The 25,156-nt window shown below is 36.0% G+C and overlaps 1 protein-coding gene across 1 annotated transcript in view; it reads right to left on the minus strand.

The window, feature by feature from the left end:
- Positions 1 to 24,343, minus strand: part of SCN2A (sodium channel, voltage-gated, type II, alpha subunit) — a 172,805-nt gene extending 148,462 nt beyond the window's left edge. Inside the window, exon 1 of the mRNA XM_006879342.1 lies at positions 24,101 to 24,343. The gene's annotated coding sequence lies outside the window, so the exon portion shown is untranslated. The remainder of the gene's footprint in view (positions 1 to 24,100) is intronic.
- Positions 24,344 to 25,156: the final 813 nt, after the last annotated feature.

The raw sequence follows: 25,156 nt of genomic DNA on the forward strand, positions 1-25,156 counted from the left end.
GTACTGAATGTACCATGGACTGCCAGGAAAACAAACAGATTCATCTTGGAGAGGATTAAACCAAGCTGCTCCTTGGAGGCAAGGATTCTGGGGCTTCATGTGACATACTTTGGACATGTTTCCAGGAGGAACCGGTTCTTGGAGAGCGACATCATGCTTGGGAGGATGAGGGACAGCGCAGGAGGGGAAGACCCTCTATGAGATGGATTGATTCGGTGACTGGGGTAATCGGGATTGGTGTGTCAGAGGCAGTGCGGTTGGTGCAGGATAGAGCAGGGTTTAGGGCTGTTGTGCATAAGGTCGCTATGAGTCGCAAACGACTCGACGGCACATAACAACAACAACATACACAACAGTCCTATACCCTGCTCTATCCTGTGCCAATCTTATTGTTTCTGAAATATCTACCCCTATTATTCCAGTCACTGAAACAATCCATCTCATTGAGGGTCTTCCTCTCCAGGACTGTCCCTCCACCCTCTCAAGCATTACGTCCCTCTCCAAGGACTGGTCCCTCCTTGTAACATGTCCAAAGAATGTCAGGTGAAGCTTCAGAATCTTTGCCTCCAAGGAGCAGTCTGATTTCACTCTTTCTAAGGTGAACTTATGACTAATAATTTATTTCAGGATAAAAAAGAGCAAAAAAGTCGATATAGAGGAAAATAATTAAAAAATGGGAGTCAATCAGTAAATAGAAAATAAAGAGTAATTGGCTTTGATCCTTTGAGAGTGTCAACAAAATAGGGGAAGGGAGATCTCTAGCAAGCTTGCTTTCATACAGAAAACACAAATATACCAAGTGAGAAAATGATTCTAATAAATAAAAGGCGTTATTTACAAGTAAGTTTTTTAAAAGTTTGTGTGAAATAGATAACACTGCGTAAACATAAAATTGTTAAAACTTATGTAAAGAAGTAGTAAATCTGGTCAAAGAAAGTACTAAAAATCATTGAAAAAATTTTAACAAACATTTCAAAATAATATTAAGGTATGATTTCATTTATTATGTTTTCTAGGAAATAAATATTTATAATTTCTAAGAACACACACACATTCAGTCAATATGTGAACTGTTTCAAAGCATAGACTCATAAATATTACTCCAAAAATTTTTCTAGAATATAAACTTGATGTTAAAACTACCAAGTGAACACTCTCAATGTGTGAATCTGCAACTAAGGTAATAAAAAATGCCATAAATACCTATTATATAAAAATTTAAATAAAATAAAGTGCATTAGCTAATTAGTTAAAAACATGGCAACAATAAAATATTGACAGTAATGTAAGAATGATGAAATATTAAAACATTGTACTAGTATACTTTAAAATAGTTTAAAAAATTGATGTAAACTATCCTTTGATACTGAAACATCATTTAATAAATCTCATATCTATTAGCTAATTATTATAAATTATGCTTAGAAAAAAGAAACCTCTTTATAGGACAGACTATACATCTTAAAATAAGTAGGCATCAATAGAATTTACATCAGTATGTATATTGATATAAATAAGCCACAGAGGTGAAGTATTATAAATTTTACATCAAAGTTAAAAAATCAAGGTGTTCTCACTGTTGACATTTATCAAGAAAACCTGCCACTGTAATTAGGAATAAACAGTCATTAGAGGTAAGTATTGGAAAAGGTTTCACACAAGCAAAACTAAGTGTTCTGAGATTCCCATTATCCTACACTCTCAATGTTAGTCATAATTTGTTAGAACCCACATGGTCAAATGCCTTTGTTGTTGTTCTTGTTGTTGGTTGCCATCGAGTTGAGCATGACTCATGGTGACCCTACGAACAAAAGGCCTGAAAGCCTTTCTATAACTATCGTCAACTATCAAAGTTCACATAAAACACAATAGACATTTTCTTGTATTCTCTGTTTTCAACCAAGATCCAATGGATATCAGCAAAGATATTCTTGGTGCCATGTCTTTGTTTAAGTGCAGCCTGAATATCTGGAAATTCCCTGTTGATGTACTACTGTTCTAGTCATTTTTGAATGATCTTCAGTAAGAAGATCTTACTTGAATGTGATATTAATGATATTGTTTGATAATTTCCACATCCTTCCAGATTATTTGTTTAGACAATGAAAAGGAATGGATCTTTTCCAGTTGATTGGCCAGGTAGATGTCCTCGTAATTTGCTAGTACAGGTTGGTGAGCACATTTAGGGCTACCTCTGTTGAAATATGTCAATTGCTATCCCTTCACTTTCTGGGGCCTTACTTTTTGCTAATACCTCCAGTGCAGCCCGAACTTACTTCTTCCTCATCACTACTGGTTCTTGATTATACGCTACTTCCTGAAATGTTTCTGTATCCACTAGTTCTTTTTGGTATAGAGACACTGCATTCCTTCCAACCACTTTTGAGGCTTCCAGGATCATTCATTATTTTGCTCTTGGCGTTCTGCAGTATTGTAATTCACAGACTAGATTTGTTTTACAATTCTTTCTTTTTACTTACTCGTGCTCTTGTGAAACTAATACCTTGACCAAAAAGCTATGGTACTGTCAGAGTAAGGGAGCACTGCATGGTTTAAAATCAGGGAAGGTGTATGTGAGGGCTGTATCTTTTCTCCATATCTATTTAATCCATATCTTGGAGAGGGGAATCATTTGAGAAACTGGACTGTGTGAAGGAGGATGTGGCATCAAGATTGGAGGAAGACTCACCAACAACCTACATTTTGCAGATGACACAATCTTGCTTGTGAAAATGAGGAGAACTTGAACTTCCTTCTGCAGAGGATCAGACTGCAACCTTTAATATGAGTTACATCTTAATATCAAGAAAACAAAGACCTTCACTACCAGGCAAATAAGAAAACATCTTAATAAATGGAAAAGAGACAGGTATTGCCAGTGATTTAATCTTTCTTAGATTCACAGTCAACACCATTGACACCAGTAGACAGGAAATAAAAAATGTATTTCAATGTGAAAGTCTCTAGTCTAGGACCTCTCCAAAGTACAGAAGAGCTAAAATGTCAGTTTGAAGACAAAGCTGTACCTTATTCAAGGCATAGTGTTTTAAATTGCTTCCTTCATAATTAATAAGGATGACAGAAGTGATATCTTTTAATTTGGCCACTGGAGAAGAATACTGACTATCTCATGAACTTCCAAAAGAACAAACAAAACTGTCTTGGAGGAAATGAAATCAGGATGCTTCTTAGTGGTAAGGACCATAAAACTTTGTCTCGTACTTTGGGCATGTTATTGGAAGGGTGTGTAGTCCTTGGAAAAAAGTCATCATGCTGAAAAAGTGGAGAGTTAGACAAAGGGAGGAAGATCTTCAAGATGGATTGTTGCAGTGACTGTTACAATGGGCTGGAGCATAAGGATGGCAAGCATAAGACAGTAAACAAATATGTTGTTCTTGGGTGGTTATGAGTTCCAGGTAACTCAATAGCACCTTACAACCAACCCACACACACACACACACACACACACACACACACACACACGTTGTTGTTGTTATAATACTAATAAGTTGGAACCAACCCTCCAGCAGGTTTTCAGAGGCGGTTAATTACATGGGAGGAGATGGGCCATCCTTCTCTTGCAGAGCAGCTGATGGATTTGAGCCTCATGCCATTAGGATTGCCGTGCAGCTTCTTGCCACAGTAGGCTACACACACACACACACACACACTCACACATACACAGATGAGACAACCTTGCTTGCTAAAATTGAGGCAGATCTGAAACACTTGCTGTAGAAACTCAAGGACTGTAGTCTTCAATATGGACTGAAGCTCAACATCAAGAAGACAAAGATTCTCACCACTGGACTAATTGGTAGCACCAGGATGGATGGAGAAGAGATTGGGGTTGTTAACAATTACAAGTTGCTGTAGTCAACACTCTTGGCACAAGCAGTCAGGAACTCAAAAGATGAATTTCTTTGGGAAAGTCTGCTGTCAGGGACCTCTCAATAGTCCTGAAGACCAACAATGTCAGTCCGGAGACTAAAGTGTGCATGATCCAGGCCATGGATCTTCACAATTATTTGCTATTCATCAGAGAGCTGGACATTAACTAAGGATGACAGAAAAAGAATTGATGCCTTTGAGTTGTGGTGCTGATGAAAAGTCTTGAACATACCATGGACTGCCAAAAAAACCCCAAACAGGTCTGTCTTGGAGAGAGTGAAACCAAGTTTCTCCTTGGAGCCTAGGATTTTGAAGCTCTGTCTCACATACTTTGGACTTGTGGCAGGAGGAAGCAATCCTTGGAGAAGGATATCATGCTCAGAAGGGAGGAAAGACAACACAGGTGAGGAGGACCCTGGATGAGATGTATTGATAAAGTAACTAGGGCAGAGGGGGTTGGTATGTTGGAGTCAGTGATACTGGCTCAGGCCAAGGCAGGCTTCAGAGATGTTGTACTTAAAGTTGCTATGAGTTTCAGGTGACTCAATGGCACATTGACAACAAGAACAGCTATATGGATGGTTGGTTGGTTGGATGGATGGATAGATGATAGATAGATAGATAGATAGATAGATAGATAGATAGATAGATAGATACATGGATAGATATGTCTATAGATATGAATGTATGGAGCTTTGGTGGCCTACTGATAAAAAGCTGCACTGTAATTCCAAAGACATGAAGTTCCAATCCACCAGCTGCTCTGTGGTGGAAAAAAAATGAGCATTTGACAATCTCCTCCTGTGTGATTTACTGCCTCTGAAACCGTGCTGGAGAGTCAGCTATCTTTTGATTCCAACTAAACTGCACACAACAATCTATACACACAAACATACACACACATATATGCTTATTACATAAACAAAAAATTTAGATATGGAAACTATACTTTGGAATTGTAATGTGATATGATTACATATCATGTACAGCAAACTAGTGTCTGTAAAGTTCCATTTGTGTTGTTGTTGATTGTCCTTGAATTGAGCATGACTCATAGAGACTCTATGAACAAAATGCCTGAAGCCCCTCTACAATTATCCTCATTTATCTCATCCAGGGTCTTCCTTTCCTGCATTGTCTCTCCTCCCTTCCAAGCATGGTATCCTTCTCCAAGGATAAAAGTTCATAGAGTTTCCAGAGGTATGTTTTTTAGGAAGTGGATGCAAGTCCTGCTAGCAAACATTTTAAGATTAGTTGGCCATAGTATTTCTGCAACCACTGTTAAAATTCTTGTATTTTCATTGAAACAGCTATGGTAGTTATATAATGAAATTATTATTTCTGTCTTCCAAAAAACCTTCATTTATTTACACTAAATTTTAATTTCACATAGGTTTTACATATTGTGAAATATACTTTTCTAACACTGAACCATTTTAAACCAAGAGATTTTAAAGATGATAAAATGAGTTGATCTTGATGCAGACTACAAGAAATTTGTCAGTGATGTTGTTAAAAAAGGAATATTTAGATACTGTAAAGACTTAAAATTGCACAGCCAAAACCTATTTAATGTTGTGATGAATACTGTAAACCCCTTAGGAGAAAGAGAGTTAACTACCAGCATACAGATTATTGTTGTTGTTGTTAAATTACTGCTAAGTGGACTCTGACTCATAACAGCTAGATGAATTTGTCTAATCCTGCATTCCATCCTCCCAATCTCTATCATGTTCAAGTCTGTAATTATAATCACTATGTTAATTCATCTTGTTGAGGATAATTCATTTATATACAGAATTTTGAACTACAACAAAATTGATATGGACAGGTAAAAGACACTGGAGAGTTTTGTTTTGCTTTAAAGAATTAAAGATAGTAGATAATGTGAAATATGGTTCTTGTTTCATTTCTTTTTTGCAAGTAGATATCCACTTTTCAAGTATTATTTAGTAAAGAAGCTATCCTTTCCTTATTTAATGAATTTTATATTTTTTTAAAGGCTAGCTGTCCTTATGTGCATTGATTTACTTCTGATTTCTCAATTCCATTCCACAGGTGTATGTATTTATGCTCTGTTAGCCTAAAAGTTGACTTTTGTAAGCCATTACAGTAAGCCCTCTCTGATCTACTTTAATGGCAGACATATGATCTTGCACGTTAAAACAGCTATGCGACTAGGCTAAGGGAGAGACTGCTTCCCACACTGAGTAGCAAGAGTTGAGGGAGAGTGGAGCAAGATCCTGGTAAAAGCAAGACACTGGTGGCGAGACTATGGTGATGATGGTGGAGAAACTGTGTAAATTGTAACTAGAGGAGCCATGAGAAAAAGGCCACAGTTAAAGATTTTGCCGTGCTTGCCAGATAATTAAGGAAAAGCTGATATATAACTGTTTTGAGACAAACCTTGGTGAAAGATTGAAGAAACCAGAGACTTCTTTAATTTGTGTTGCTGAACTGAAACTGGAGCCTAGACTAATTGAAGAACTGTGGCTTGGGACTGCCAGGCTAAAACCTGAATTCTCATTGGGTGATATTCTTTGTCGCCTGTGACCCCTTCCCCCCCCCCCCGCCAAATCGTCCACCTTATTTCCCTAATAAACTCCATTCTCCGTACCACAATTGTGGTACACAGTTGACTCTGAGTCAACAACAAATAAATTAACCTCCTACTGTTGGTGTGGTTCTAGAGGCTGGGCTAGGGGCTCTTTATGTGCTTTCTGCTCTGTGGTGGTGAGGGTCTGTGCTATTCTCACTCCCTCTGGAGTAGAGAGATGCTCATGGTCCTGTGCTCGCATGTCTCATTTTCTGGTTTCTTCACAATTTGTCACTGTATCAGTATCACACTGCTTGGATTACTGAGGTTACATGGCATATTTTGAGATTAGGAAGTATAATAGCTCTGCAGCTTTCCTTCTTCACTACTACTTTAATCATTTGATTTTTACATAAAGTTGGGGACTACTTTTCCCATCTCTTTGAAGGAAGATGATAGTATTTGAATTGGGATCGCATTTATATTTGTAGATAAGTTTTGGTAGTATTGACATTTTCACAACTTGAAGTCTTCCTATCTTTAAGTTATTCAATTTATGTAAATCTCTTTTGATTTCTTATAGAACTGTTTAGTAGTTTTCTTTGTATAGGCCTTCTGTGGTTTTGGTTAGGTTTTTTCCTAAGAAGTCAATCTTTTGAGTGGCTATTGTGTTTTCTTTATTTCTTTTTCTGTAGTACCTAACAACAACACCACCACCAATTTGAGTGTCTACTAGATATTCTACAACAACAATAACAACAACTATTAAAGATCACAACTAGGAAGTTAGACAATTGTATCTTCAGTTAAACAAAAAACTAAACATAAAAAATTCAAGTACCCAATCCTTGGAAAAGGAAAAACGCTTGGAAGAGTAAAGGGTCAGTAAATAAGAGATTTTTGTTGCTGTTATTGCTGTGTACTGTAGAGTCCGAACCAACCCATAGTTGACCCTCCAGTTGATTTTCAGAGGCAGTTAATTGCATGGGAGGAGATTGCCCATCCTTCTCCCACGGAGCCGCTGGTGGCCTCAAACAGCATGCCTTTGGGACTGCAGCACAGCTTTTTGCCACTAGGTCAGTAGAGCTCCCTAAAGGAGAGGGTGGAGTGGCTCAATGACTGCAACAATGGCTTATATCTCCTAAAAAGGAGATGCAAAGATAGCAGAAGATTGAGCAAGGATTTGATCTGTTAAACATAGGGTTGCTATGAGTTGGAGATGATTGGATAGCAGCATCCAATGTGGCAGGTGAAAAGATCCAAGACAGTTTCTTGTGTTGGAATACATGGGGAGAAAGCATTGTAAGGGAGAGTCAGCAATGACTGTGCTCAATACCACTGGATTACCAAGTAAGTTGAAGATTAAAAAAGAATCACTGGATGTGATAATAAGGTGTTCTCTAGATGCTTACTGAGAGCTGTTTTGTTAAATAGTTGGAGTGAAAGCAGGACTAAAATGAATCAGTAAAGGATTGGGAGAAAAGGACAATGAATATTTTAAAGATATATTTTTACAAAGGAGTGGAAAACATTGAGATGTATTTGATGGGCACAAAGATATTTTAAAAGATAGGAATAATGGTATGTTTACATGCTAATACAGTAAAGAGCAAAAATAACTGATGTAGGAGAGAGAGAAAAAAAATTCTGGAGTGATGCCTTTGCGTAGGTAAGAAGGAATAAGATGTAGTGCACAGATGCAGGGATTATTTTAGGTGGAAGCAGATACAGTTGAGTTAAGGTAGCAGGTGGGAAGTCAAGCTATGTGGGTGTAGAACTTGGTAAAAGGTATAAGTGGTGAAGAAACTTTGGAGGGAAAATTTATTTCAATTTCCCCAGTGATATAGGAAATAAAATTGTCAACTGAGAGTAATGATGAGAGAAGAGGCAGCATCAAGGTCCCACTTAGGATTTGTGTAACAGTAGAGGAACATTTGCTTGCATGAAATAGGAAGTGAGTTGGACATAATCAAGAAAGTTCTTCCCAGGAAATTACAAAAAATCAAGAGAAGAACAAGCTTAATTTAGTATATATGGAGTGATGTTTAGAAAGGACTCTAGATTGTAGTTCTTTAATGAAAGGAAAAAGAACAGTAAATGTTCATGTTGTTATGGGCTGTTGAGTCGACTCCAACTCATAGCAAGACTATGTACAACAGTTCTGAATGCTACTCCATCTAGACTTAATTTCATTGTTTCTGACACACATACAGTTATTACCCCAGTCACTGAATCAATATATCTCATCCAGGGTCTTCCTCTCTAGCACATGTTCCTCTACCCTTCCAAGCATGATGTCCCTGTCCAAGGACTGGTCTTTCCTGGCAACGTGCCCAAAGTATGTGAGATGGTGATTCAAAATCCTCACCTCCAAGGAGCAACCTGGTTTCACCCTCTCCAGGACAGATCTATTTGCTCTCTTAATTGTCCATGGTACATTCAGTGTTCTTCTCCAGCACCACCACTCAAAGGTATCAATTCTTGTTCTATAATCCTTAGTCATTGTCCAGTTCTCTGATGCATAGCAAGTAATTGCAAAAACCATGGCCTGGATCAGGTGCTCCTTAGCATTTAGACTGACATCGTTGCTTTTCATTACTCTGGAGAGGTCCCTGATAGTAGATTTTCCCAAGGAAATTTGTCTTTTCATTTCCTTGCTGCTGGTACCAATAGTGTTGTTTGTGGAGCCAAGCAAGCTGAAGCTGCTAACAATCTCAATCTTTTCTCTATCATGATGCTGTCAATTGGCACAGTGATGAGAATCTTTGTTTTCTGGATGTTGAGTTTCAGTCTATACCTTGACATTCTGCAGAAAATGCCTCAAGCCCACCTCAGTTTCAGCAAGCAAGGTTGTGTCATCTGCATAACACAGGTTGTTGATGAGTCTTCTTCCAATCCTGATTCTACACTCCTCCTCATAGAGCCCAGTCTCCTGGATTTCTGTCCTGTATATAGCTTGAAAAGTTGTGGAGATAGGATGCATACCTGGTGTACACCCTTTCTGATTTTGATCCATGCCATATTTCCTTGCTCTGTTCTGATGACTGCCACTGGCCCAGCTATGTTTCCCTTAAGTACAATCAAGTGTTCTGGGATTCCCATTCTTCTCAAAGTCAGCCACAGTTTGTTGTGATCCACATAGTCATTCCTCTTGTATTCTCTGCTTTCAGCTAAGATCCATCTAAGATTGTCTAAAATTTCCTTAGTTCCATAGCCTCTTCTAAAGGCAACCTGCACATCTGGCAGTTCTCTCTTGATGAAATTTTCCAATCATTTTTTGGATCATTTTCAGCAGGATCTTGCTTGCATATGATATTAATGATATTATTCAATAATTTCCACACTCTGCCAGGTCACCTTTTTGTAGAAATGAGAATAAACTTGGATCTCTTCCAGTCAGTTGGCCAGATGGTTGTCCTCCATATTTCTTGTCACAACATAGTGAGTGCCTCCAGGGCAGAATCTGTTGAAATATATCAGTTGGTATGCTATCAATTCCAGGTTGTTGCTGTTGATTGATTGCCTTTGAGTCAAGCATGACTCATAGCAACCCTATGAAATAAAGGTCTGAAGTCCCTCTACAGCTAATGACATACATCAAATTTCATAGCTTCCAGAGGAAATTCCAGGAGCCTTGTTTTTTTGCCAATTCCTTAAGAACATCCTGAACTTCCTCCTTCATCATCATAGGCTCTTGATCATATGTTGTTTCATGAAATTCTTCTGTGTTAGCTCATTCATTTTGGTATAGTGACTCTGTGTATTCTTTCCATCTTCTTTTGATGTTTCCTTCAACATTCTGCCCAGAGTATCCTTAAATATTGCAACTTGAGGCTTGAATTTGTTCCTCATTTTCTTCAGCTGAGTGAGTTTGTCCCTTTTGATTTTCCAACTTTAGCTCTTTGTACATTTAGCTCTTTGTACATTTGCTTTGTCTTCTTCTGCTGCCCTTTGAAAAAAACTTCTCTTTGTTTTAGTTTCTTGGCATTCCAGTGCAATACTCAGAGATTCTTCTGACATCCATTTGATCTTTCATTCTTCCTCTGTGTTTGTAATGACCTTTTGCATTCTTCATGGATGATATTCTTGATATCCTCCCACAGTTCATCTGGCCTTCTCTCATTCAAGGCCTCAAATCTGTTTCTGATGAGATAATCTTTAAAAACAGGAGGGGTAGACTCAAGGTCAAACTTTCATTCTTGTGTATTCGAATGAGTTATAGGCAATAAAATTTGTTAAGACTAGTTGGCTGCAGTCCTATTTGGGGCAAAAACCACATTACTCCGGGATTTGGAGAAAATGAACTATAAAGTGAGACGGTTTTGAATACAGGATGCATGAAGAAGAGATTTATGGACAGAGTGAAGTTACTAGCCACACTCAGTTGCTGATTCATTAGCTTCAAGTTGGAACTGACTCATAGCTGACCCTTCACTGGGTTTCTGAGGTTGTAAATCAAATAGGAGGAAATTGTCCATCTTTGGCTACCATACTGCCTTATGAAATATTTACTACAGTGAGACACTACAAATAAGCACCAAGTAATTAGCAGGAGTTTGGTTAAATACTTTTTGATATGTTCATATAATTGAGCTCTGGTTAATTAATGGCAAGGAGTTGCACTGTCAGCCCAAAAGTACATGGTTTAAATCTAATTGTAGAAGAGAGATGGGTAATCACCTCCTGTGTAAATTATTGTCTCTGAAAACCTATTGGAGGTAAAGCTGTGAGTTGGTTTTGACTAGATTGTACATAATAGCAACAACAACCTATAACAGAGCAATATGTCGCCATAAAATGATTGTTGTTATGTGTTGTCAAGTTGCCTGTGACTCATAGTGACCCTTTGTATAATAGCTCTGAAGCCTGCCCCATCCTGAGCTAGACTGTGTAGAATTAAATTTAATTATAAGAAAAGCTATAACGCGGGTTTTAAAATAATGAGTATAGCATAAGCATATGTTTATAAAAGAATCCACCAACAAATTTACTCATACATTTATCTAGAACATTGAATAATTTCTATATCCTTTAGTTTCCTTGTATGTGGTTTCTAAATGAATCCTAGTGAGTGTATATAACTCTTCTGGTGTGAGCACATTCAAATAAATTTAAATATGACAGGATGAAGATATAGATATTGTGATTAAAGTTCACAGGAGTCATAGTAAAAAGCTGAAACTCTACAATTAGTCCTGCAATTAAGGATGGCTTTTAAGGAATCTAGCTCAAGTCTTTCAATCTGTTTGTGACTGCTCGTGAAGTGGTGGAAGGTGAGACTAAAGACTTCTACTGTAATTGAGGTACTGAGATACTGAGATAAAAACTAACGTTTGATCTTCAATCTTTACCATATCACCCAGAGCCATATTTATTGCTATTCACAAGACTCTTTGAACTCTGCTGAAATCTTTCTGTCCACACACTGCCATCAACTTGGATAAGCTTCCACTCTCTTTTACCGGAATTCCTAAACGGTCTCATGAATGATTTCTCAATTTCCGTTCACACTCCTTTATAATTCTATTATTTACCCAAACTAGACTGGTAATTTTAAAACACAAATAAGATTATTTATTTACCACTTACACCCTGCTGTGACCGTCCAGTTGTACTTGGCCTAAAAATGAAAACTTGATGAGCCACACATTCTTTTCAAATGTACCTTCTCCTTTCTCAGGGTTTTTGCACTCACACTGAATTCTTTCTGAAGTTCATATAACCTCTAACATTCTCACATCTGCTTCTTGCTTATGCATATTGCTTATGATCTCTGCTTTGATACAGCTGTATTTATTTTTAAAGTCCATTTTGTTGACATTTGTAGTTTTTAGGAGTAGTCAAGTTGACTACAACTCATAGTGACCCTATAAACCAAAGATCTGAACCTTGTTCTATCCTGTGTGGTCTTCATCGTCTGTCACACTCATGTTTGTTGTGGTAACTGTGTCAATCTATTTCACGGAGGATATTCCTTTCTTTCACTGACACTGTACTTTTCTCACCATGATATTCTTTACAAGGGATGATTCATCCTGAAATTATGCCCAAACTAAGTGAGAGGATTTTCATCATCTTTGCCTTAAAGGACACTTTTATTGCACATACTTCAACACCAATTTGTTTTTTTTTTTTTTTTTGTCAGCACCATAAATTAAGGAAATTGATTCTTCTTTGATCTTTCTTATTCATTGCCCAACTTTCACATTCATAAGGAATAATTGAAATACTCTCATTTGGATCAGACATACTTTAGTCTTTAAATCTTGAAATCCTTGCTCTTTAGCACTTTGGAGAAGTCCTTGATGGTAGATTTCCCCAATGCAACATGTCTTTTGATTTCTTGACTGCTGCTACAGTAAGTGTTGATAGTGGATCCAGGTAAAATGAAATGTTGGCAACTTCAATCTCTTCTCTGCCTATTGTTATGTTGCCTATTGACCTAGTGATGAAGATTTTTGTTGTCTTGATGAAATACAAGTTTCCTAGTTTATGGAAAAACTCTTTTTATGTAAGCTTCATTACATAGACGCTAAGATACTTTATATTTACTTTTCTCATAAATACTAAAATGACTCCACTTCTGTCAAATAGTTTACATCTATGATAATGTTGTTAGTAGAAATGTGTACTGTTTGAACAACAGTCACAAGGTTGAAACCGTCAAATAGAATGTAACTGAAATCCACTGACCTCATAAACTCATGTTCAAATGCATGAAGAAAAAAACATATACAAAGATGTTCTTTGTGGAATTATTTAAAGTAACAAAAAGTAATATTAACTAAAATATCCAACATTATAAAAAATGACAAATTCTTTGTGATACAGTCCTGTTATATACCAGAATGACCAGTTTTTAAAACACGTGAGTATAAAAAGAAAAATAAAGATACGTAGACTATCTTGTGTAAAATATCACTTATATAAAAGTTTTAAAATGCATAAAACAGCATTATGTAGTGTGTATGTAGTAATATGCAAAATAGTGTGTTGTATTATTTTTAAAAACATGAATAAAAAGAGTATGGATCAAATGAAAAAATTCTGTTATCTGAGAATGGAGTTATAAAATCAGTATTGGGCACAAAAGCGTTTTTATTTATTCTGCCACATTTTATGTCTGTTTTGGGAGAATTTGAGCTAAATATTACTAATATACCTTTGATGAATTTTTTGAAGTAATAAGCTCTTTGATGTTTTAGTCTTTATACAAGAATTTTCAATTTCAATGCAAAACTATTCATATTATTATACTCACAGACTCTCACATACTTGCACAGACTTTAAAACTAAAGCCTCCTGGCATTTGGACTATTTCTAAATATGATATACCTCCTCCCACTCCCCATATCCTGGGCCAGCTTTCATGTTTATAACTTGGATTTTTAGTTATCTCTATTTCTGAATCCTGGAGCCTTCCTTATTCTATTGTGAGCTTAACTATGTACTTAGAAAAATTATTCTATTCTATCTAGAATTGTTAGGTATTAATAAAAGAGTACCATGTTCATTCAATCCACCAAGTTTCCAGAACTGAAAATCCTCATGTTTGATATATTATTATTACTTTTATTTTACTATGACTATTATCATCTTTATGTCTCAAACTAACTCTATGAGTTACTTTATATTTTAACCTTTTTACTCTTAGGCATCTATAGCATGGGTCATGTTGGGGAGAATGATCAAAAGGAAAACATAACACTATCTTCTTCTGACTTTTTATTTTGCATCCTAGAGGTGAAGTATTTAATGCAATGGTATTTAATATAGATCTCAGTTTCCTGGGATAGTCTTGATTTACACCTGTTGTACCAGATAAATGATAAAGAAATTACATATTAATTTACATGATATATTTTATGGCAACACTCCACATAATCCTAAGACCATTGAAATTGAACATATACAAGTGTAGGCCCAAGACCTTGTACAATAATTGTTTGGCCTAAATGTGTAGGCGACATGAAAAGAAAGTAAGTCTGAGCTGGTAAAACTGGTCTAAAAAATGGTATAATTGCTGGGGTGAGATGACATTTCATTGGTTTTATTATCTGCACCTCTCTAACAGCCAGTTATTTTGAGCATTTTTCCCTATGTTTATTGGCCATTTGACTTTCTAACTAGTGAAGCATCTATTCATCATTTCTGTTCATTTTGTGAATGAGTTGTTTGGTTTTGTTCTTGTTGTACTAAAATATTTAGTACATTTTAATTATAAATCATTTATCAGATACATTATTGCCAAATATTTTTTCTGTCTGTGACCTTCTTTTTGTATTGGAAAAATTTAAAAGAATTTTTCTTTTACTTTTGTGTGTGTGTGTGTGTGTGTGTGTGTGTGTGTGAGTGTACCGTCAAATCAGATCTGACTGGTACAGGAGGAAATTGTCCCTCCTTCCCCGGCAGAGCATCTGGTGGATTCGAACCGTGCACCTCAGGGATTGTAGTTGCAGCTCCTTGCCACTAGGCCACCAGAGCTCCCCTGGAAAAATTTTTAACACACACACACACACACACACAAAGATTTGAGTTTAAGAGTGTCTCATTCACTGTTTTTTATTATTTTAAAATTTTTATATTGGTTTGCATTCAACACTTGTATACATTGTGTTTTGTTCATGTACATTGTGTTTCACACATTCCTTTTTTGTTTTATGTATTCACATTATGTATCACAGGATCCTTCATACACATTGTGTATCATAAAATTAGTCTATATTGCTCTATGCCTACTATTACCATCTTTTCAGACCCCCCACCCCCATTGTATCTTTCCTAATTCCTTCACTCTCCCCTCCAGCCACCAATCTGTGTTATCCTACTGATTTCCCTCCTCCCCAAACTCAGCCCTCTTTTTCCCATCACTTTCCCCTTTTGGACTTTTACACACATTTTGCTAGTTATCCTTCCATTTTTAGAATAATGGTCTTGTGCAGTATTTGTCCTTTGGAGAGTGAGTTAGATCACTCATCATAATCATTTTTCGACTATCCCATGTTATATATGGTGGTTTACAAAATCGCTGCTTCTTAGTGCTGTATAGTGTTCTACTTTGTAAATGTACTATAATTTCTCAATCCATTTGTGTTTTGAAGGCAATTGGACTGTTTTCATTTGTTACTGTGAATAATGCCACTATGAACATAGGTGTGCAAATCTCCATTTGTCTCTCAGTTCTATTTCCCTTAGGGTATATACATAGCAGTGGGATAGCTGGATCGTATGGGATTTCTATGTTCAGCTTTTTGAAGAAATGTCAAACTTCCTCCCAGAGTGATTGAACCATCTTACAATCCTAGCAGCAGTGCATGAGAGTTTCAAGCTCTGCACATTTATTGCTGGCTATTCTGTTAAACTTTGCTACTGCTGCTGAGGTAAGATGGTATCTGATTGTGCTTTATTATTTGCATCTCACTTATTGTTTGTGCTCTTGACTATTTACTCCTGTGTCTTTTGACCATGTGACCATTTATCTACTTTATCTTTTACTGACTGTGGGGTTTTAGCTACACTTGAAAGTGTATTCATGCCATAGATTAAGGCTTCTAAACATGTTCCTATTTTTTCTCTGATGAACCTTATAGGTTTGTTTTTTGGTTTTTTGTTTGTTTGTTTAAATTTACCTCTTGGTGCTGGTAGGAGTGTAAAATGACTACTACCACCATGAAAGGCATTCTGGCTTTTACTCAAAAAAGTTCAAAATAGAGCTACCATTTGACCCAGCCATCCCACCACTGGGAATATACCACAAAGAAATCAGAGCGGTGACACAAATAGATATATAGATACTAATATTAATTGTAACATGACTAACAATAGCAAAGAGATGGAAGCAGGCCAAGTGCTCATTAACAAACAAATGGGTAGGGAAGCTATGGCACATTCACACATGGAACATTACACAGCATTGAAAAACAATGGACTTGTGAAACACTACATGAAATGAATGAGTCTGGGAGGCATTATGCTGAGTGAAATATCTCAGTCACAAACAAATACTGCCTAAAATAACAGTTATAATAATAGGACCAATATGTGGTAGAGGAAGAGCAGGAAAAGAAAAGATAGATAGTGAAAACGGAATTGGAATGCGTGAAAGAAATGGATAATTAGAAATTATTTGTGTAAAGTAATAGTCTGGAACTGGACAAACATTACAAAGAATTGGGGATTAGGATGAGGGATGTATGTGAATGAAAACCAATTTCTTTGTGAACTTTCACCAAAATAAGAAGAACAATAATTTTTTTTTGAAAAAATAATATCTCAGTTGTCGGTGTCTGGCTTACTTCTTTTGGTATTTCACTTTTTTTAAAGCCAGTTTTTTTAAAATGTGATGTGATGTTATTTTGTTCTTATTATAAATATGTGATGTACATCAGCAACTTGACTACACATAAGAACAACATGATAAAAAATCTTCTTTATTAATATTCAAGTAAATATATTGTTTTCCATAATACTTAACAGTAACTATGTTATTCCTTTTTCACTCTACCATATTTGTTACATAAAATAATATGTACCAGCCCAAGTTCTTGACTGAAAGTACTAAAAGCGAAGATTTGCTCTAGAGGTAAGATTATTAAAAGGAGAATTTGTTAATGGGTAATGGGGCATTCTCTCGGGAAAAAGATTTAGTCCCATTCTGAAGATTTGTATTTGAGTAGATTTGTATACCTACTTTGGACTTCATGCTTCTTAAAACAGCAAAATATGGAATTGTATTTTAATGACTAAATGTCAGATTTGCCTTCACTAGTATTGTGAGATGATTTTTAAATCCAGTTGTATAGACTCAAAATTGTATTTTGGTTCTTGTGGATTTGCTCTCATTTTCTCGAACTTTAGTTTGAACTTGCATATGTGTAATTTATGCTCTGTTCCACAGAACCTTGCTTGCTTTAGACAATGAGCTTCTCTAATAGTTCTACTGAAATATAATGATTTCTTAAAATATATCAATTGGTATTCCATCAATTCTCGAGGGCTGTGCTTTTGTCAATCATAACAAATTATGGATAACATTGAGAAGAACAGGGATTTCAGAACACTTAGTTATGCTTATATGAAATCTATATGTAGGCCAAAAAGTTATTATTCTAACAGAGTACAGGAATATTACCTAGTTAGAAATCAAGAAATGAATATATCAAGGCTGTATTCCTTTCTCCATACCTATTCAATCTGTATGTTCAGCAAATCATGTATCTGGGCTCTATGAAGAAGAATGTTGCATCAGCAATGGAGAAAGACTTATCAAAAACCTGCATTATGCAAATGACACAATCTTGCTGGCTGAAAATGAGGATGTGAGGCATTTGCAGCAGAAGAGCAAAGACAACAGCCTTCAATATAGATTCTATTCAACAGCACACAAAAACAACACCACTATTATGAGGTAGCATTGCTAATGGTATGTGGTAAAAGCAAAGGTACATAGTTTGATTTTACCAGCTGCTTTGTGGGAGAAAGATTGATAATCTCCCTGTGACTTACTGCCTCTGAAAACCTGAGAAAGGGTCAGCTATAGACCTGTTCTGACTCAAGCATATACAATAACAACAAAACATAATAAGTGTTATGCTTTTTCTCCCACTTTTTAACACAAAAGTAATAATATTTTGCTTACAAAAGTAAATAATGGGGTTTTTTTTTTGTTTGGTTTTTTTTTTTTTTTAGTAAATAATGTTTTGTAAAAACTTTTTTTGTTAGTGACACAAATAGAAGTTAAAAAGAGGCAGATTGTGTCTAAAGAGAAGAAAACAGGAAATGGGGGCACAGGGCTATGAGCATCTCTCTAAAAGGACCAGAGGGAGTGAGAACAACCCAGTCCCTCACCACCCCAGTAAGAAAGCAGATAAAGAACCCATTGCCCATACACATTGTGCCTGTATATCCACACCAACAGCAAGAAGTTCATTTATTTGTTGTCAACAAACTCACAGTACAGTTGTAGTACTGAGAATGAGTCTTGTGAGGGAGGTAAATTGGAGAGTTGGGGATGGGCAAAGAATATCATCCAAAATAAGTTCAGATTTTAGTCCAACTTCCAGGAATGAATCCTCAATTAGCCTAGATTCTGGTTTCAATTCAGCAGTCCAATCCAAATCATCCTGCAAGGTTTGCCTCAGAGTAATTATAAGTCCCCTTCTCTTTCAAGCATCCAGCAAGAACAGCAAAAATCTTTAACTGTGACCAGCATAAATTCAAGAAGCCTCAGGTCTCACCTTGCTACATTTTCCTCACAGCAATGTCACAGTCTCTGTACCACCATCACCAAACTCTCCCTCACATCTTGCTTGACCCAAATCTTGCTGTCCAGTGGGGAAAGCACTCTTTTTCATATCTTAGTCCTGTAGCTGTTGGTGATTTACAGGGCTATACCATGTGCCTACATTTAAGGTAGCTAGAGACCAGAGGGGCCTAACTATAATGGCTAAAAATGCCAACTCTTAGGCTAACAGCACTCACTGAATTTATATTCTAGCCATAACAAATATGTGAAGTAGCGGTAGCCAAAACTCAAATGTACTCTATTTTAAACAGAAAGTCTATATCCAAATCTCAAGTTTTCCTTTCCAAATTGGTTCGTCCTTGAAATAAACTCATCTGCAACTATCAAGCATGTTTAAAGCACACTGAATAAAAATACTTTAAAAAGCAATAGAGAAAATTATTATAAATCAGTTAAAGTTTTTGAAGAATTATGTTTTTCTTTTCTATTGACAGCATCTGGAAGAAGTTTTGAATTGATATTAAAAATATTGTGACCTCAAAAGTTTTCAACAGATTGATCTTAGAAGGCCTTTGTGTATGTATTTTACCTTATTTACTTTGAATAGGAAACAGAAAAATATTTTCTAAGACATGTTTGTGCTTTCTACAACCTACGTTAAAATTACATCTGCAAAGTAAGTACTTTTAAAAAGGAATTAAAATAAAAATGAAACATACTTGCTTGAAAATTCCTAAAGCTGCAAGTTATGACCTAAGATTGCTCTTACTTGAGAACTTCATTCTCCATGATCAGGCACTGTAGAGGTGCCACCTAAGACACTAGAATTAATTTGAGACAGTATTTCCATTTCAAATCATTGATTATCTGATTCTTACCAATAAAATTGTCCATGTTGTTCAACAAAAGATGAAGACATATATACGCCCAGGGTTCAAACTTGCTGTTAGGTGCCATCAATTGACTAACGTTCATAGTGACCTATACACAATATATGAACTTTCCCTATCCTGCATTAGATAAAGATTAAGCATTCTACAGGAGTATGACCTGAATTTCTTAAAACAATGTTGTTGTTGTTTCTATTGTATTATTTTAATAACTAGAAATTGAAGCTATATATATAAATATAGTTACTAGCTTCAATTTCTAGTTATTAAAATAATACAATAGAAACAACAATAACATTGTTTTTGGTTTAGGGCTGTTGTACATAGGGTCGCTATGAGTCGCAAACGACTAGATGGCACATAACAACAACAACAACAACAACAACAACAACTATATTTATAGGTTTAGACGAAGTTGAGTAGTCATGAAGATATTTAAGAAGTGATGCCCAAAGAAAGAAGTAAGAAGGGAAGAATGCCAAACTGAGGGAATGGAGAAAGACTAAAATACTACCCAGTAGCCAGCTTAAGAGATGGACAGGAGTATGTATCATTTATGCTGCCTATAAGCCTTACTTTGCCTTTCTTACTTTGGCTTGTAAGGTTTTCACAATAGCAGGGTTGAGTTAGTTCTGGAATCAAGCAAGCGTTATTTCTGTCCAACTAAGTCTGAACTGAACTGAGTCTGCCTGACTTTAGAAGCCAGTTATTTCAAATAGCTCCAGAGTGAAAGATTGAATTCTTCACTTGGCCTCCTTCGACATTGTACATTGACCTTCCATAAGCTAATGAGGGTGAAAAATGTTTCTTACAAGATGTCACTTCTAGGAAAAACTGACTTTATGATACTCTATAACTTCTAATTGAAGAGTTAAGGAAAGAGTTTCTGGTAGAAAGCTTCATAAAGATGTTTTTCTTTGTAATTAAATGAGTTTTTTTCTCATAAAAATCCAAATGAAAATACTAAAGAAATGGATGAATAGAAAGATAGAAGGAACCTGAATAATTCAGACTCTGAAAAAACAACTTCTAATTAAATATGAATGATGGATATATGTTAGTTTAGTTCAACTTAGGTTTTAAATAAAACCTGTTATAAATAGGCCATTCTGGATCAGAAATAGATTAAGGCAAGCACAATAAACTTAATATAAAACAGTCTCATTAGCTTCTAGTTTAAGGATTAATTTTATGGAAATATGCTTTACTTTTTTTGTTACTTAAGATTATTTCTTCCATAAAGTTCACAGGACACTAATAACTTTTATGGTTATCAACTAATTTAGATAGAAGAGATATTTTCTATTGCAGACAAGAATAATCTTCCAAGAACAGGCTATTATCCATAATTCTATAATTGGACAAAATTATTTATAAATTGCAAATTTGAACATGCCTCTTTCACTTAAAAAAATCTATTTTTTCTCATTACCTAAATAATGAAGTTCAGCATTTTGGACATATTATAAAAGACCTTTTAATTTGACTAAATTATCTGAGTATTTTCACTCCACATTCTACTTCCAAAATACATCTGAGCTTCAATTAAATGCACAAGATAGGACAGGGCTCATGCCCATTGTTCATAGGATCACTATGAGTTGTACTCAATTCAATGGCACATAACAACAGCGATATCATCTTAGTTCCCTATGTAATGTCCTATAGTTTCCCAAGTACTTGTCTCACCTTTCTGCCTGGAAAGCTAAGCTTTCTGTTTGCTTATAACAAACTAACTCTTCAAGATTCAATTTCATTTAATTTCATTCTTGCATCCTCTGAAAATCTTTTTTTCTCTGTCAATTCTAAGCTTTACATACACATTGTGACTTGGCTTACTCTGAGTAGCAGACCTCACAGTCTTCTACAAGAAAGGTGCTCATCCACATGTTTTATTTATCTTCTTGGCTTTCTTGATTTCTCATTTTCATACTTACAATATTTTCAGTTACGACTGTTGTCATGGATTAAATTGTATCTTTCCCAAAATATGCACCAACTTGGTGGTACACGTTCTCAGGTTTTGGTATATAATTATATAATGTGGCAGTTATGAAATGATCTTCTATGATGTGATAATTCAGTCAGTTGTAAAAGGATTGAAAGTATGATGTTACACCCTTAATTCTGTTCAGCTCTGATATGGAGAAGAATTGTGGCCTGCAATTCTGTTTACCTTATAATAGATAAAAAGATACCAAAAGAGCAGAACTCATCCCCATCAGGAAAGAAGAACTGAGAATAGAGTGGACCCTCTGGATGCAGCTCACTGTGTGAGGAGCAGAAGACTGATTCACAGACATGTGATGATCTTCAAGCAATTCTCTGCCTACAGATGCTGAAAAGAGGTGAGGGCTTTTCTCTCAAAGTGTGAGCCAACAACACAGAGTCTTCCTCCACAGCTAGCTTTCTAGTTTCATACATCTACCCTCCTAAACTATGAGAGAATAAATTTATATTTGGTAAAGTCATTCACTTGTGGTATTTCTGTTATAAATCTGGCAGTAGTAACTGTACATGCACATTTCCATGCTAAACACCTTTAGCTAAACTTCTTGCATAAGACACATGGACTATTTATTTCTCAATCTCTACTATGGACAATTTTTGGTGTATTATTCATGGTACTGCCAAAAGCTGTATGTGAAAATATCTGACTTTAACCTCATTCATGCTCAAAGTATTGAAGAAGTAGAGTGTAACCTGTTCCCAAAAGATGAAAGTAAGTATAGAACATAAGATAATTAAGTCAGTAGACTAAGCTATATATTTATATATCATCCTGTTCTATTAAAGAGGAAGAATAAAATTGTGAGACAGTACACAGCAATATGTAATATCAGAGTATAGTAGAATAACACATTACATCTAACTGTGAAGAGATGACTAAGAAACAAAGTCTCAATGGTTGTCTTTTAAATTTTCTTGGATGCCTTGGAAAAATTCCTGAGATAAAGTATATAGATATACTTCATCTCATTAGTAACTTGCACATTGAGAAAAAGTTACATTTCACATATTGAGAATCCCTCCCTCTATTTTCCTCTTTCTTGTCATGTATATGCATTAAGATGAAAATATACACACATAATTCAAACACACCAACTATACACTATCTAGGTAGTTCACACTTGTGGTATATGATGTAATTGCTACAAAATAAGATTATAAACTGTCTATGCTCTGTATTTCATTCTAATTTAGTTGGTGACAGATCAAACCACTCCATCCTTACAACCTGTAGGTCTTTAAGTTATGCATGCTAAAAATCTGTGATTCTGGAATTCGTCATGCATCGAGAATCACGTGGAACTGATACCTCATTATGGATCCCACAAGTTCAAAGAGCAGTTTGTTGTGGAGTTTTTTTCTCCTCAGTGGTCAGATCCATTGAATAAAATAATTTTCTCCCAGCTTTCACAAGCTCTGACACAGCAAAACTAGCTCTTTGTAAAAAATGATGACTGCCATAGAAACACCCTGTAGCACCTCCCTAGCCTGCCATGGGGACCACCATCATGTCTACACAGAGCTCTTTCCAGGAAGGGTGGAAATGAGGCATTTAGGAGCAGCCACATTAGAAAGAATGTAAAATACTTTAAAAACTAAATGGCAACCAGTAGCTGTTAAACGCAGAATTCCACTATTCTTCTTTTTCCCTCTTTTTTTTTTTTTAACAGCAAAGGAAAAAATATTCCAAGGGAATCATGAGAAGGAGCAGAGGGAAGCAAGGCTGTTACATGAAATTTCCACCTCCTGAGTCATTCCACTTTTTAGCACAGCTAATGTCACATGACCAAAAAGAATTAAAACGTGAGCACCTTATACAGTATCAACCTTTTAAAAGTGCGACAGTTGATTTACCACAGGAATGATAAAAATGAAGAAAAATCCATTGTCACAGCAATTATTTTGTTTTCAGTTACTCCTCACATCCACACTGGGTGTGTGGTCAGGGTCTGCACAACCCAAATCTGTTAAACACACCACTACATCTTCTATTCGTATGGGAGACATTGCTTATGTATTTTCTCTAAAAGGAGAAAAGAAAAGGCATAAAAGACCAGTACCATGATCACCGGTGGGGATTTTTCAAAAGGCCTCTGGTCTCAGGTTGTTGTATCTGAAAGGCCGCTGTGAGGATGCTCGGCCCTGGGCTTTGGCAGACCCACTGCCACGTTCATCTGCTTCACTACATCTCTTCAGTTTGTTCCCTGCATTTAGGCACATCTCCCTTTGAGAACAAGATCATCCTTCACTTGGAGTGCTTCCCTTTAAAAGAAATAAACAAACCCCCAGATGGACACTACAAGCTGGAAAGCCTCTGAAATATTAAGACACCACACACATGTCAGAGTCGGAGCTCCTTGCATCCTTGGAAGCTTTAAAAATTCAAAACAGTCAGAATTGAAGCTTTTTAAATCTTTTTGATCTGTATCCAAGTTTACAAAGCAAGTATCTTATTTTAAGAGTCATTATTAACACAGAATAAAAACCCAATTCATTTGATAGGTCACAGATAGAATTGTGTTGACTTACCTGAAATAAAGGGAATTGTAGACTGTAGCACAGACTCCATAGATGTGTTGAATAATAATACTGCTTCAAAATCAGTTCTTTAGATTTTCCACTGGAACAGAAAGCAGAATGTCTCACATGTGTGTTATCCTTGCTGAGGAAGGTAAATAGGAAAGGACGACGCAAGCATCCTCTCTGCTTCTGCCTTAGCTTTCGGTTCCAACACTCACTCGATGGTACCCACTGTCTGATAGAAAACAGCATGCCAAATGGAAAAAAAAGTAAAAAAATAAATAAATCTTACAGCAGCAGCATCTTGCATGACAGCTCCATCTCCTGGCCAAAAGGGGAACTCTTTTAATTCAAGTTCCTTTGGCAATGTGGCATTTAGCAAGCATGATTAAATGGTTTATAGCCTACAATAATACTACACTTGAAAAAAAAATCTACTTTCTTACTTGTTAAAAGACATTTAAGAAGTAATATAATGTGATTAAAATGTATATTGATCCACTTTTGCGTAAACTAAACACTTTTTGCTGTATTTAATTTGGCATCAACTAATAACACTTTTGGAGATTTAATAAAATTTATTTACATTATCCAACACTTGTCTGTCTTGTCCTACTGTTGTGGCTTATGTGTTACTGTGCTATTAAAAGCTATGCCATCAATATTTAAAATGTCAGCGGGGTTATCCATGGTGGATAGGTTTTCGCAGAGCTTCAGGTTAAGGTAGACTGTAACTCATACATCCAAATCATCTCTGAATACTCAAGCCTGCCATTACAATCCTTGTGTCAATCCACCTTGTTGAGGCTATTTCCCTCCTTTGGTGACCCTCCACCTTTCCAGGCATTATATGCTTTTCCAAGGACTAGTCACTGCTAACAACATGTCCAGACATGTGGGATGAAGTTTCCTTATCCTTGCCTCCACAAATTCCTTGACTGCACCTTTCCCAAGATGTATTTGTTTGTCCTTTTGGCAATTCATAAGATATTCAGTAGTCTTCAGAAGTATTAATTCATCTTCTGTCATTCTTATTCACTGTCCAACTTGGAGGTGCATAGCAAG

This window comes from Elephantulus edwardii, unplaced genomic scaffold (assembly GCF_000299155.1).
Source record: "Elephantulus edwardii isolate Elephantulus edwardi_28Jun2011 unplaced genomic scaffold, EleEdw1.0 scaffold00003, whole genome shotgun sequence".
NCBI lineage: Eukaryota > Metazoa > Chordata > Mammalia > Macroscelidea > Macroscelididae > Elephantulus > Elephantulus edwardii.